The 15,907-nt window shown below is 45.0% G+C and overlaps 1 protein-coding gene across 3 annotated transcripts in view; it reads right to left on the reverse strand.

The window, feature by feature from the left end:
- Positions 1 to 3,713, reverse strand: part of apba2b (amyloid beta (A4) precursor protein-binding, family A, member 2b) — a 781,711-nt gene extending 777,998 nt beyond the window's left edge. For 2 of the 3 annotated variants that reach the window (XM_073024735.1, XM_073024733.1), the window contains exon 1: positions 3,606 to 3,713. The gene's annotated coding sequence lies outside the window, so the exon portion shown is untranslated. Of the gene's footprint in view, positions 1 to 1,584; positions 1,684 to 3,605 lie in introns of all 3 variants that reach the window. The other variant, XM_073024734.1, reaches the window with a different exon arrangement.
- Positions 3,714 to 15,907: the final 12,194 nt, after the last annotated feature.

A 15,907-nucleotide genomic window follows, 5' to 3' on the forward strand; every position in this document is an offset into this window, starting at 1 on the left:
GTGAAGGGGGGATGTCACAGGAGATGATGCCGGTGATGAGGGTGAAGGGGCGATGTTACAGCAGATTCTGCCGGTGGTGAGGGTGAAGGGGAGGGATTTTACAGGGGTCTATGCCAGTGGTGAGGCTGATGTGGGGGGGCTTTCACAGGAGATTCTGCCGGTCATGAGGGTGAAGGGGGGATATCACAGGAGATTCTGCCGGCGGTGATGGTGAAGTGGGGAATGTCACAAGAGATTATACCTGTGGTGAGGCTGAAGGGGGAATGTTGCAGGAGATTCTAGATTATGATGGTGGTGAGGGTGAAAGGGGTGTGGGAATGTTACAGGAGATTCTGCCGGTGTTGAGGGTGAAGTGGGGTACGTTACAGAGGAGTATGCCGGTGGCGAGAGTGATGGGGCGATGTTTGAGGACTTCATGCCAGAGGGGAGGGTGAAGGGTGTGAGTTACAGGAGATTATTCGGGTAGTGAGAGTGAAGGGTGGGGGGGGGGGGAATTTACAAGTGATTATGCTGCTGATGAGGGTGAAGGGGGGACAACACAGGAGATTATGCCGGTGGTGAGGGTGAAAGGGGTGTGGCGATGTTACAGCAGATTATGCCGGTGCTGAGGGTGAAAGGGTGGGATGTCAGTGCAGATTATGCAGGTGGTGAGGGTAATGAGGCAATTTTACACGAGATTATGCTGGTGGTGAGGCTGAAGGGGGAATGTCACAGGAGATTCTGCCGGTGGTGAGGGTGAAGGGGGGATGTCACAGGAGATTCTGCCGGTGGTGAGGGTGAAGGGGGGATGTCACAGGAGATTCTGCCGGTGGTGGTGGTGAGGGTGAAGGGGGGATGTTACAAAAGATTTTGCCAGTGGTGAGGGTGAAGGGGGGATGTCACAGGAGATTCTGCCGGTGGTGAGGGTGTAAGGGGAACATCACAAGAGATTATACCAGTGGTAAGGCTGAAGGGGGAATGTTACAGGAGATTCTGCTGGTGGTGGTGGTGAGGGTGAAGGGGGGATGTTACAAAAGATTTTGCCAGTGGTGAGGGTGAAGGGGGGATGTCACAGGAGATTCTGCCGGTGGTGAGGGTGAAGGGGAGGGATTTTACAGGGGTCTATGCCAGTGGTGAGGCTGATGTGGGGGGGCTTTCACAGGAGATTCTGCCGGTCGTGAGGGTGAAGGGGGGCTTTCACAGGAGATTCTGCCGGTCGTGAGGGTGAAGGGGGGATATCACAGGAGATTCTGCCAGTGGTGAGGGTGAAAAGGGGTGTTGTCAGCAACGACTCCTCCCAACATGCCAGTGAGAATTATTCAATGGATCCGGACAGGTCAGGACAGTCCTACAGGATGGCTAACATCCTATTAAAATGCCCTCCAGCTGAAAGCAAACAAAATAATCAACGACCTTCTAACTGACCATTCTCTGTCCCTTGCCTGCCCAAAATAAATCCCACTGAACCTTGTCATAAGGAGCCGTTTAGAAACCTAATGGAGAAACATAAGATTAAAGCTTCAACAGAGGAAATTTCAGTGGCTGTTATGGTGCAGGAGCTGTTCAGGACAAACAGCACATAATTGCAGATCAGAAACCACTCACCTCAGTTTCTACATCTCCAGATGACAAGGTTCAAGGGCTGCAGCTCAAAAATCCACCAGTCACACATGGCCTCTAAGAAATCTAGCTCCTCTTAGGCATCTTGCAGAAAAAAAAAATGGTATCTCAAAAGGTACATCATTCCAGGTGCACATCATTTCCACAGGCACCTCATCCCAGGAGCAACTCATCCCAGGGGCATGTTATCTTCAGAGGCACCTCATCCCGCCCATCACCTCCAGAGGTGCCTCACTTTCAGGGGCACGTCATCCCAGATGGCAAATGCCCACCAAGTACGCAGGACTCAGGATTGGGAAAAGCACCTCTAAATTTATATTATTTCCCACCTTTCCAGGATCTTTCAATCTTTGTCAGGCAAGGACACTCAATTGCGATTTTTTTAATCCAAAATAATTATCAATATTCTTGTATCTGATACACCTGCAGACGCTTGGTTCAGGTTTGATGAAAGTAGGAGGGACAGAGAGGTCTGCAACAGTGGAATTTAAGTATGCTGAGACTGAGAGGATGACAATGTTCTGCATGCCCAGCATGGGAGTATACGCTCTCAGGAGGCATATCTGACTCAGGTGAGCCCGCGCACTGAGGGAAACATTGGCAAGACTCAGGGAACCCGAGAGAATACAGATCCACTAAACAAGCTCAAATAGTGTCTGTTGAAAGAGAGACTAATCAGTGAGAATTTCAGAAACTACCGGCACAGTTTAAGAAACGTCTCAATACCTTGAGACCCAGGGGAATATTTGCCACAAGATCACCCATTCTGTAGGGTCACCTGTAACCAGCAGTTACAGGTCATAGTCGCAGTTCCAAGGGATCATTGAGTCCCCAGATCAGATTGGGGTTGGATGTCCCTGCAAATCCGGAGCCCAAGGTCCCCTCATTGACAAGTTAGTACAAAGACTGAAGGTGGAAGTCAGCAAGTCTGGAAGTCCATTTTGCCAGTTTGTGACACAATGAAGACCTGTCTCTGTGAACATTGTGGCATGCTATGTTGGTGCCAGAATGTGTGGTGGGCTACCCCCAGCACACCCTTAGGTTGTTCACTGAAACGATGCGTTGCACTGACTGTTTCCACGTCCCTGTGCTAAATAAATGAATCGGAATCTTGGCTGAACTCTGGCCTCAAACGCAGACTCTCCGGGGAGGGAGGCTCCTTGGCCAAATCCTCTCCCTCATCAACAACTGTTCACACAATGTAGCGATGTAGAACCATATCATTCGTCTGTAAACACGACACGCCTGTTCACAATACTCCCTCGCAAAATCCTGTTTCTAATTTCTACCAAGGTCTTGCCTGTAAACACGTCTCCCTTCATTGTCCTGCTACTAATGTCCGTGTCGTTGTGGTAGATCTTGACGATGCAGTTTGCATCGAATTTATTGTACCGAGTGCTTTATCAATTCCAAATCTGCATCGGTCTCTTTGCAACAGATTGATTACACCAAACCGGACTCGGCACCGGATTGACGGATTACACCAAACCGGATTGACGGATTACACCAAACCGGACTCGGCACCGGATTGACGGATTACACCGAACCACACTAGGCAACGGATTGACTGTTTACACCGAACCGGACTCAGCACCGGATTGACTGATTACACCAAACCGGATTGACGGATTACACCGAACCGGACTAGGCACCGGATTGACGGATTACACCGAACCACACTAGGCACCGGATTGACTGTTTACACCGAACCGGATTCAGCACCGGATTGACTGATTACACCAAACCGGATTGACGGATTACACCGAACCGGACTAGGCACCGGATTGACGGATTACACCGAACCGGACTAGGCACCGGATTACACGAAGCGCTTGGTCGACCGGGACTTTTCTTATTATTGTACCGGGAGCTGGCTGTTGGCTACCCGGGAGAGGGGTAAGGAAGACTTGCTCGGGATCAAGGTGCCACCAGTTCCGCAGCATTCAGTGGGTTTCGCTGCGGGCATAACCGTCGGAGCCCCCGCCCCGGGCCGCCCACCCCCTTACCTGTCCGGCCACTCAGGGCCGCCTCCCCGCCTCAGTTCCTTTGTGTTCCTTTCCGACTCGCCAGTACATGGAGCCCCCTACCCTGGATAGGGTATACACACTGCCACCCGGCAATCTGAATAGAGCACTAAAATTACATATTCAGACTCCGGGGTGCCTCGCATATAGCTAAGCGTCAATGCGAAACCCTGGATCCTGAATAGAAATGCTACACCTCCAGCCCGGGTTGGTGCATCGTTTACCATCAGACTGGACTCTGCATTTTAAGGTTGAGTGAGCAGTTGTATTGAATGATTCTATAAGACCCCCTGCCACAGCTAAATTCGTTTTTAAAAGCGTTTGCAACATGAGTTATGTGGACATTTATTGCATCAACGACAATGTACACGACATTTACTGGGGTCAGTGCTCAAAATGGTCATGTTCAGAGGAAAGTCAAAATCAAATGACAGAACAGCAAACACCATGCAAGGGTCAGGGCATCAGAGCAGCTTTTAATTCTCTCTGCAGGTCTTAATTTCAACGCTTCTATTTATAAAATAATCTGCTGGTATATTTCCTCAAAATTTGTCTTTTATTTTATGATGGGACATAAGACGACAAGATATAGGAGCAGAATTAGGCCATTTGGCCCATCAGGTTTATTATCACTGACATGTGATGTGAAATTTGTTAACTTAGTAGCAGCTGTTCAATGCAATACATAATATAGAAGAAAAATAATAATAAATAAAATAAATAATAATAATTAAACAAGTAAATCAATTACATATTTTATAGATTAATAGATTTTTAAAAACTGCAAAAACAGAAATACTGTATATTTTAAAAAGTGAGATCATGTCCAAAGATTCAATGTCCATTTAGGAATCAGATGGCAGAGGGGAAAAAACTATCCCTGAACCGCTGAGTGTGTGCCTTCAGGCTTCTGTATCTCCTACCTGATGGTAACAGTGAGAAAGGGGCAGCCCTGGGTGCTGGAGGTCCTTAATAATGGGCACTACCTTTATGAGACACCGCTCCCTGAAGATGTCCTGGGTACTTTGTAGGCTAGTACCCAAGATGGAGCTGACTGGATTTACAACCCTCTGCAGCTTCTTTCAGTCCTGTGCAGTAGCCCCCCCCCCCCCCCATACCAGACAGTGATGCAGCCTGTCAGAATGCTCTCCATGGTACTTCTATAGAAGTTTTTGAGTGTATTTGTTGACATGCCAAATCTCTTCAAACTCCTAATAAAGTATAAGCCGCTGTCTTGCCTTCTTTATAACTACATCGATATGTTGGAACCAGGTTAGATCCTCAGAGATTTTGACACCCAGGAACATGAAGCTGCTCAATCTCTCCACTTCTGATCCCTCTATGAGGATTGGTACATGTTCCTTCGTCTTACCCTTCCTGAAATCCACAATCAGCTCTTTCGTCTTACTAACGTTGAGTGCCAGCTTGTTGCTGCAGCACCACTCCACTAGTTGGCATATTTCACTCTTGTACACCCTCTCATCACAACCTGAGATTCTACCAACAATGGTTGTATCGTCAGCAAATTTATCGATGGTATTTGAGCTATGCCTAGCCACGCAGTCACATGTATAGAGAGTAGAGCAATGGGCTAAGCACGCACCCCTGAGGTGTGCCATTGATGATCGTCAGCAAGGAGGATATGTTATCACCAATCCGCTCAGATTCTGGTCTTCCGGTTGGGAAATCAACGATCCAATTGCAGAGGGAGGTACAGAGGCCCAGGTTCTACAACTTCTCAATCGGATTGTGGGAATGATGGTATTAAATGTTGAGCTATAGTCAATAAACAGCATCCTGACGTAGGTGTTTGTGTTGTTCAGGTGGTTTAAAACTGTGTGGAGACACATTGAGATTGTCATTGACCTATTGTGCGATAGGCAAACTGCAGTGGGTTCAGGTCCTTGCTGAGGCAGGAGTTCAGTCTAGTCATGACCAACCTCTCAAACCATTTCATCACTGTCAATGTGAGTGCTACCGGGCGATAGCCATTAAGGCATCCCACATTATTCTTCTTAGGCACTGGTACAATTGTTGCTATTTTGAAGCAAGTGGGAACTTACGCCCATAGCAGTAAGAGGTTGAAAACGTCCTTGAATACTCCCGCTAGTTGGTTGGCACAGGTTTTCAGAGACTTACCAGGTACTCCATTGGGACTTTTGAGTCTGCTCCACCATTTCATCATGGCTCAGCCCATATCTCCCCCTTTCTCCCTGTATCCCTATATACCGACCACTCAAAAATCTATCAACCTCTGCCTTAAGTATATGTAAGACATGCTTCATAGCCACCTGTGGCAACAAATTCCACAAATACACCTCTCTCTGGCTAAAGACATTTCTCTTTATTTCTGTTCTAAAAAGGACACCTCTCTATTCTGAAGCTGTGTCCTCAGGTCCTAAACTCCCCCACCATAGGAAACAACCTCTCCACATCCACTCTATCAAGGCTTTTCAACATTCAATAGGTTTCAATTAGGGCATCCCTCATTCTTCTGAATTTTGGTGAATACAAGTCCAGAGCCATTAAATACTCTTCATATGATAATCTGTTCAATCTTGGCATCATTTTCATGAACCATGTTTGAACCCTCTCCAGTTTCAGTGCATCCTTTCTAAGATAAGGGTCCCAAACCTGCTCACAATAGTCCAAATGAGGCCTTGCCAGTGCTTAATAAAGTCTGAACATTACATCCTTGCTTTTCTACTCTAGTCCTCTTGAACTGAACACCAACATCACATTTGCCTTTCCTACCATTGACTCAACCTGCAAATTAACCTTTAGGGAATCCTTCAAGTCCCTTTGTGCCTCAGATTTTTGAGTTTTCACTCCATTTGGAAAATAATTTTCCCTTTTATTTCTTCTACCAAAGTGCATGACCATACACTTCCCAGCACTGTATTACAACTACCATTTCTTTGCCAATTCTCCTCATCTGTCTAAGTCTCTCTACTCCCTCAAAACTACCTGCCCCTCACCTATCTTCATATTGTCCCCTCTACAAACTTTACAACAAAGTTATTAATTTCGTCATCCAAGTCATTGACATACAGTGTAAAAAGAAGTGGTCCCAACACCAACTCCTGTGCAACACCACTAGTTTCAGGCAGCCACCTAGAAAAGGCTCCCTCTGTTCCTACTCTTAGCCTCCTGCCAATCAGCCACTGTTTTATCCATACTAGAATTTTCCTGTAATGCCATGGGCTCTTAACTTGTCGAGCACCTTGTCAAAAACCTTCTGAAAATCTAATACAAATGTTACACAACATTAACTGATTCCCCTTTGTCTAATATGTTTGTTGTTATTTCTTCAAGGAATTCCATCATATTTGTCAGGAAAGATTTAAGGAAACCATACTGATTATGGCCTATTTTATCATGTACCACTGTTCCTTGGACATTTTGGACAAGATTTGTAAGCCTGGAGATAGAAACATATAAACATAGAAAAACGACAGCACAATTCAGGCCTTTCGGCCCACAATTCTGTACCAAACATGTGCTTACTTTAGAAATTACCTAGGGTTACACATAGCCCTCTATTTTTCCAAGCTCCATGTACCTATCCAGGAGTCTCTTAAAAGACCCTATTGTATGTGCCTCCACCACTGTTGCCAGCAGACCATTCCATGCACTCACCACTCTCTGCGTAAAAAACCCACCTCTGACAACTCCTCTGTACCTATTCTAAGCACCTTAAACTTGTATCCTCTTGTGACAACCATTTTAGCACCGGGAAATCAGTGACTAAGCCAGTGACTAAGCCTCTGACTATCCACACGATCAATGTCTTTCATCTTATATACTTCTATTAGGTCACCTCTCATCCTCTGTCGCTCCAAGGAGAAAAGGCCGAGTTCACTCAACCTGTTCTCATAAGGCATGCCCCCCCAATCCAGGCAACAACCTTGTATGTCTCCTCTGCACCATTTCTATGGCTTCCACATCCTTCCTGTAGTGAGGCGACCAGAACTGAGCATGGTACTCCAAGTGGGGTCTGACCAGGGTCCTATATACTTGCAACATTACCTCTCGGCTCCTAAATTCAATTCCACGATTGATGAAGGCCAATACACCATACGCCTTCTTAACCACAGAGTCAACCTGCGCAGCTGCTTTGAGCATCCTATGGTCTCGGATCCCAAGATCCTTCTGATCCTCCACACTGCCAAGAGTCTTACCATTAATACTATATTCTGCCATCATATTTGACCTACCAAGATAAACCACTTCACACTTATCTGGGTTGAACTCCATCTGCCACTTCTCAGCCCAGTTTTGCATCCTATCAATGTCCCGCTGTAACCTCGGACAGCCCTCCACACTATCCACAACACCTCCAACCTTTGTGTCATCAGCAAACTTACTAACCCATCCCTCCACTTCCTCATCCAAGTCATTTATAAAAATCACGAAGAGTAAGGGTCCCAGAACAGATCTCTGAGGCACTCCACTGGTGACCGACCTCCATGCAGAATATGACTCATCTAAAACCACTCTTTGCCTTCTGTGGGCAAGCCAGTTCTGGATCCACATGGCTCCTTACTTTCTCAATAAGGCTTGCATGGGGGACCTTATCAAATGCCTTGCTGAAATCCATATACACTACATCTACTTCTCTTCCTTCATCAATGTGTTTAGTCATATCCTCAAAAAATTCAATCAGGCTCGTAAGGCACGGCCTGCCCTTGACAAAGCCATGCTGACTATTCCTAATCATATTATACCTCTCCAAATGTTCATAAATCCTGCCTGTCAGGATCTTCTATGTCAACTTACCAACCACTGAGGTAAGACTCACTGGTCTGTAATTTCCTGGGCTATCTCTACTCCCTTTCTTGAATAAAGCAACAACATCTGCAGCCCTCCAATCCTCCGGAACCTCTCCCATCCCCAATGATGATGCAAAGATTATTGCCAGAGGCTCAGCAATCTCCTACTTCGCCTCCCACAGTAGCCTGGGGTACATCTCATCTGGTCCCGGTGACTTATCCTACTTGATGCTTTCCAAAAGCTTCAGCACATCCTCTTTCTTAATATCTACATGCTCAAGCTTTTCAGTCTGCTGCAAATCATCACTACAATCACCAAGATCCTTTTCCATAGTGAATACTGAAGCAAAGTATTCATTAAGTACCTCTGCTATTTCCTCCGGTTCCATACATGCTTTCCCACTATGTTTATTTATTTATTTAATTTATTTAATGTTTATTTATTACCAGGTACACTGCAAGCTTCAGGGGAGCAAGGAATTTCATTGCACCCTGGTGTATATGACAATAAACCTACTTAGATCAGGGGATTTATTAACGTACAGCACCATTAACTTCTACAATGTGAGTTTTACTCTAATAATGCTAATTTCCTGGAATTCATTTACCCTCAACCTAATAGTCCCCTAGGACGTTTTCTTTTTTGTTTTTACAAAAATACATTTTTAATTTCTTTGTCTTTTCTTTATTCCCAACTATAATTTCTGCAATTTCTATCTGTAATGGCCCATATTGAATTTTGCTAATCTTTAGTCAGAATAAATAGGTGTATGTGATGTATAGAATGAGTATCAAATAAGTCCTTTGAAGATTAGAAGAGATATAAGAGAGAGCTTAAGAATATTAGGAGGGTAAAAAGCACAGGTGAAGTGGCCTTGGCAAGAAGGTTTAAGAAGAATCCTAAATCATTATATGTCTATTAGAAGCAAGTGGTAGCTAGGGAAGAGCAGGTCCCTTCAAGGACCAAGGAGGATATCTGTGTGGACCAGGGGATATGGGTGGGGTCCTTTGTGAATACTTTGCATTGATATCCACCATACAGAAAGATGTGGAAGATGGAGAGATGGAATCAGAATCAGGTTGATTACCATTGGCATGTGTTGTGAAATTTGTTAACTTAGCAGCAGCAGTTCATGATAATGTAATATAAAAAGAAGAAATAAAATTAAATAAATAAGTAAATCAATTACAGTAATAAAAGTTCTGCAAAAACAGAAATAATATGTATTTTTTTAAAAAGTGAGGTGGAGTTCATGGGTTCAATGTCTATTTAGGAATTGTATGGCAGAGGGGAAGAAGCTGTTCCTGAATCACTGAGTGTGTGCCTTCAGGCTTCTGTTACCTACTTCCTGATGCTTACAATGAGCAGAGGGCATGTCTTGGTGATGGGGGTCCTTAATAATGAGCATCACCTTTCTGAACATTAGAGGAGGGGAATTGATATTCTGGAACATCTAAAAGGACAAGCTGACACATACCCTGATGGGATCTATTCCACGATACTTTGGTGAGAACTGTGAGGGTCATGTTTTTTTACTTCTCCAGTGCATTCAACACCATCCGCCCTGCTCTGCTGGGTGAGAAGCTGACAGTGATGCAGGTTGGTGCTTCCCTGGTGTCATGGATTATTAATTACCTGACTGGCAGACCACAGTACGTGCGCTTGCAACACTGTGTGTCAGACAGAGTGGTCAGCAGCACTGGGGCTCCACAGGGGACTGTCCTGTCTCCCTTTCTCTTCACCATCCACACTTTGGACTTCAACTACTGCACAGAGTCTTGCCATCTTCAGAAGTTTTCTGATGACTCTGCCATAGTTGGATGCATCAGCAAGGGAGATGAGGCTGAGTACAGGGCTACGGTGGGAAACTTTGTCACATGGTGTGAGCAGAATCATCTGCAGCTTAATGTGAAAAAGACTAAGGAGCTGGTGGTGGACCTGAGGAGACCCCTGTTTCCATCCAAGGGGTCAGTGTGGACATGGTGGCGGATTACAAATACCTGGGGATACGAAGTGACAATAAACTGGACTGGTCAAAGAACACTGAGGCTGTCTACAAGAAGGGTCAGAGCCGTCTCTATTTCCTGAGGAGACTGAGGTCCTTTAACATCTGCCGGATGATGCTGAGGATGTTCTACGAGTCTGTGGTGGCCAGTGCTATCATGTTTGCTGTTGTGTGCTGGGGCAGCAGGCTGAGGGTAGCAGGCACCAACAGAATCAACAAACTCATTCATAAGGCCAGTGATGTTGTGGGGGTGGAACTGGACTCTCTGACGGTGGTGTCTGAAAAGAGGATGCTGTCCAAGTTGCATGCCATCTTGGACAATGACTCCCATCCACTCCATAATGTATTGGTTAGGCACAGGAGTACATTCAGCCAGAGACTCATTCCACCGAGATGTAACACTGAGTGTCATAGGTAGTCATTCCTACCTCTGGCCATCAAACTTTACAACTCCTCCCTCGGAGTGTCAGACACCCTGAGCCAATAGACTGGTCCTGGATTTATTTCCACTTGGCATGATTAACATTATTATTTAATTATTTATGGTTTTATATTGCTATATTTCTACACTATTCTTGGTTGGTGCGGTTATAACGAAACCCAATTTCCCTCAGGATCAATAAAGTATGTCTGTCTGACTGTGTTTGTCTGAAGTAAAGGAGGAGAATGTATATTTTTGGTCTTGGGTGCTTTACCAGAAGACTGGAGGGTAGAAAAACACACACAAAATGCTGGAGGAACTCAGCAGGTCAGGCAGCATCTATGGAAAAGAGTACAATCAACATTTTGGGCCGAAACCCTTCAGCAGGAGGGTCGAGAATGTTGTTCATTTATTTTAAAAAGTGCAGTAGGGTTCAGGCAAAGCAATTCTAAGGTCAGAATTTACGTTCACTGGAAAGACAGGGAGTCACATGGTTTTGTTACAGGGGAAATGGGAGTCTTATGAGCACATTTCCAATACAATTATTGAGAGCATGATAGCGTGTTACATTATTTAGAGATGCAGCACAGAACAGGCCTTTCCAGCCCTCTGAGCCACACCATCCAGCAAACCACCTAATAACAACAATTTACAAAGCAACACATACAAAGAGCTGGAGAACCTAGCAAATCATGCAGAATCCATGTAAGTAAACACTTGATGTTTCAGGCCGAGCCTTCTTCTGAAAAGGAAGGGGTAAAACACCAGAATAAAAAGGAGGGGGAAGGGGAAGGAGGATGGCTGGAAGGTGATAGGTGAAGCCTAGTGGGTGGGGAAGGTAAAGGGCTGGAGAGGAGAGTGGACCATAGGAGAAAGGAAAGGAGGAGGGGCACCAGGGGGAGGTGATAGGTAGGTGAGAAGAGGTAAGAGGCCAGAGTGGGGAATAGAAGATGGGGGGGAGGGTCAGGGAAATTTTGTTTTACTGGAAAGAGAAACTGATATTCATGTCAACAGGTTAGAGGCTACCCAGATGGAATATAAGGAGCTGCTTCTAATAGTAACCTACTAACTAGTATGTCTTTAGCCTGTGGGAGGAAACTGGAGCATGCAGAGGAAATCCATGTGCCCACAGGAAGAACTTTCTTATAGAGGATGCTGGAATTGAACTCTGAACTCACACACCAACCAGCTGTAATAGTGTTGCGCTAACCGTTACGCTACTGTGGTACCCATATATAGTAGAAATGGTATACGTGGATTCTAGAAAGGCTTTTGATAAGGTCCTGTATGGTAGGGACCTTAAACATATGGGACAGATGGCGAACTGAATCCAAAGGTAATCTGGTGATAGGAGACATAGGGTTGTATTTTCTGAATGGAAGTCTGCAATGAGTGTGGCACTGCAGAGAACACTGCTGGACATAGGATGGGTGTATTTTCTGAATGGGGTCATAGGGTAGTGGTGATGGGGTGTATTTTCTGAATGGGGTCATAGGGTAGTGGTGATGGGGTGTATTTTTTGAATGGAGACATAGGGTAGAGCTGAAGGGTGTATTTTTTGAATGGAGACATAGGGTAGAGCTGAAGGGTGTATTTTTTGAATGGAGACATAGGGTAGTGGTGATGGGGTGTATTTTTTGAATGGAGACATAGGGTAGAGCTGAAGGGTGTATTTTTTGAATGGAGACATAGGGTAGAGCTGAAGGGTGTATTTTTTGAATGGAGACATAGGGTAGTGGTGATGGGGTGTATTTTTTGAATGGAGACATAGGGTAGTGGTGATGGGGTGTATTTTTTGAATGGAGACATAGGGTAGAGCTGAAGGGTGTATTTTTTGAATGGAGACATAGGGTAGAGCTGAAGGGTGTATTTTTTGAATGGAGACATAGGGTAGTGGTGATGGGGTGTATTTTTTGAATGGAGACATAGGGTAGAGCTGAAGGGTGTATTTTTTGAATGGAGACATAGGGTAGAGCTGAAGGGTGTATTTTTTGAATGGAGACATAGGGTAGTGGTGATGGAGTGTATTTTTTGAATGGAGACATAGGGTAGAGCTGAAGGGTGTATTTTTTGAATGGAGACATAGGGTAGTGGTGATGGAGTGTATTTTTTGAATGGAGACATAGGGTAGAGCTGAAGGGTGTATTTTCTGAATGGGGTCACAGGGTAGTGCTGGAGGGGTGTATTTTCTGAGTAGGGACATAGGGTAGTGCTGGTGGTGTGTACTTTCTGAATGGGGACATAGGGTAGTGCTGGAGGGGCGTATTTTCTGAATGGGGTCATAGGGTTGACATAGGGTAGTGCTGGAGGGGTGTACTTTCTGAATGGGGACAAAGGGTAGTGCTGGAGTGGAGTATTTTCTGACTGGAAGTCTGCAATAAGTGTATAATTGCAGGTGTTGCTGCTGAGATTCTTGTTGTTTGTCACATACACATAAATAATTTAGATGAGCAGGTAGGTGGTCTGATCAGTAAGTTTACTCAAGTTGTAGACAGTGAAGGTCTTCCAAGTATACAGTAAGACATACAGTAGTTCGGCATGGAATTTAATCCAGCAAGAGGAATACTCTAAATATTTTTTAAGAGATGAATAGTTTAAAGATAAAGATTAAGATTAGCTTTATTTGTCACATGTACATCAAAACAAACAGTGAAATGTGTTGTTTGCATTAAATCAAATCAGCGAGGATTGTGCTGGGCAGCCCACAAGAGTCACCACAGTTCTACTGCCAACTCAGCATGCCCAAAACTTAGCAACCCTAACCTTAACCATACAGCTTTGGGACATGGGAGGAAACTGGAGCACCTGGAGGAAATCCACAGGGTCAGGGGTGAACATATCAACAGTGGCAGGAATTGACCCAGTCTTAGAGTTGTCACCAGAATAGCATAATGATAAACATTATGCTACCATACCACTCCTGTCTGTATCTTTTTGCATCTGTTTTTACTCAGGAAACAGATATGGGGTCTATAAAACTAATGCAAAACTGTATTGTGGTCATGAACTACTTTGGATTACAGAGGAGGAAGTGTTTGCTGTCTTGAAGCAAATTAGGGTGGACAAATCCCCAGGGCCTGACACATAGGAAGAAGGACAAGGTTCTGCAAAGTGAGTTCAGGGAGTTAGGAGCTAAGTTAAAGGACAGGACCTCCAGGTTTGTGATCTCAGGATTGCTACCTTACCATGTGCCAGTGAGGCCAGAAATAGGAATGTCATACAGTTTAACATGTCTAATGAGCAGGTGCAGGATGGAGGGATTCAGATTTTTGGATTATTGGGCTCTCTTCAAGGGAAGCTGGGAATTGTACAGAAGAGACCATTTGCATCTAAACTGGAGGGGGACTAATATCTTAGCAGGAAGGTTTCTAGCAACACACACAAAATCCTGGAGGAACTCAGCAGGCCAGGTTGCATTTATGGGAAAGAGTACAGTCGACACTTTGAGCCAAGACCCTTCAATCTTCCCTCATAGTCTAACCCCCTCATCTCTGGAATCAACCTGGTGAACCTCTTCTGCACCACCTCCAAAGCCAGTATATCCTTCCTCAAATAAGCAGACCAGAACTGCATGCAGTACTCCAGGTGCGGACTCACCAGTACCATGTACAGTTGTAGCATAACCTCTCTGTTCTTAAATTCAATCCCTCTAGTAATGAAGGCCAACATTCCAATTGCCTTCCTGATAGCCTGCTGCACCTACAAACCAACCTTTTGTGATTCAAAGCTCTCCCAAGTCCCTCTGCACAGCAGCATGCTGCAGTTTTTTTTATCATTTAAATAATAATCTGATCTTCCATTTTCCTTTCCAAAGTGCATGACCTCACATTTACCTACATTTACTTTCATCTGCCAGACCCTTGCCCACTCACTTAACCTATCTACATCTCTTTGCAGACTCTCCATATCCTCTGCACAATTTGCTTTTCCACTCAATTTAGAGTCATCAGCAAACATATATACACTACACTTGATCCCCTTTTCCAGATCGTTAATGTGTACAAGATATTAAGAGGAGTGGACAGCCAACACCTCTTCCCCAGGGCACCACTTGTGGTGAACTACATATACCTGTCTGGACACGCCCCCTGCTGACTGCTCCTGTGGCTCCTCCCACAGACCCCTGTATAAAGGCGATTGAGGTCTGAGCCCGGCCTCTCTGTCTCCAGGATGTAGTATGGTGGTCAACCACTGCTTGTTCCTTCTTCCAGTCAATAAAAGCCGATATCTCGCCTTTACGTCTCAGAGAGAGTTATTGATGGTGCATCACCACTGCTCAGTACAAGAGGACATGGCTTTAAGGAAAGGGGAGGGAAGTTCAAGGGAGATAGTAGAGGAAGGTTTTTCACTCAGAGAGTGGTTGGTGTGTGGAATGCACTGCCTGAGTCAGTGGTGGAGGCAGATACACCAGTGAAGTTTAAGAGACTACTAGACAGGTATATGGAGAAATTTAAGGTGGAGGGTTATATGGGAGGCAGGGTTTGCGAGTCGGCACAACATTGTGGGCTGAAGGGCCTGTAATGTGTTGTACTGTTCTATATCGTGAATAGTTGCGGGCCCAGCACCAAACCTGCGGCACACCGCTCACCACTGATTGCTAACCAAAGCAACACCCATATACCCCAACTCACTGCTTTCTATTAGTTAACCAATCCTCTATCCATGCTAATATACCACACCAACTCTATGCACCCTTATCTTATGGATAAGTCTTTTATGTGGTACCTTATTGAACGCCTTCTGGAAATCCAGGTAAATAACGTCCATCTGTTCCCCGCTATCCACTGTGCTTGTTATATCCTCAAAGAATTCCAGTAAGTTTGTCAAACAGGTCCTGCCTTTGCTGAATCCATGCTGCATCTGCCTGATTGATTCATTTCTTTCTAGATGCCTCAGTATTTTTTCTTTAGCCATAGCTTCAAGCATTTTCCCAACTACAGATGTTAAACTAACTGGTCTATCGTTACCTGACTTTTCCCTACATCCTTTTTTGAACAGTGGTGTGACATTCACTGTCTTCCAATCTGCCAGGTCCTGCCCAGAATTCAGAGAATTTTGGTAAATTATCACCAAAGCCTCTACTGT

The sequence above is a fragment of the Hemitrygon akajei genome, chromosome 21 (assembly GCF_048418815.1).
Source record: "Hemitrygon akajei chromosome 21, sHemAka1.3, whole genome shotgun sequence".
Taxonomy (NCBI): domain Eukaryota; kingdom Metazoa; phylum Chordata; class Chondrichthyes; order Myliobatiformes; family Dasyatidae; genus Hemitrygon; species Hemitrygon akajei.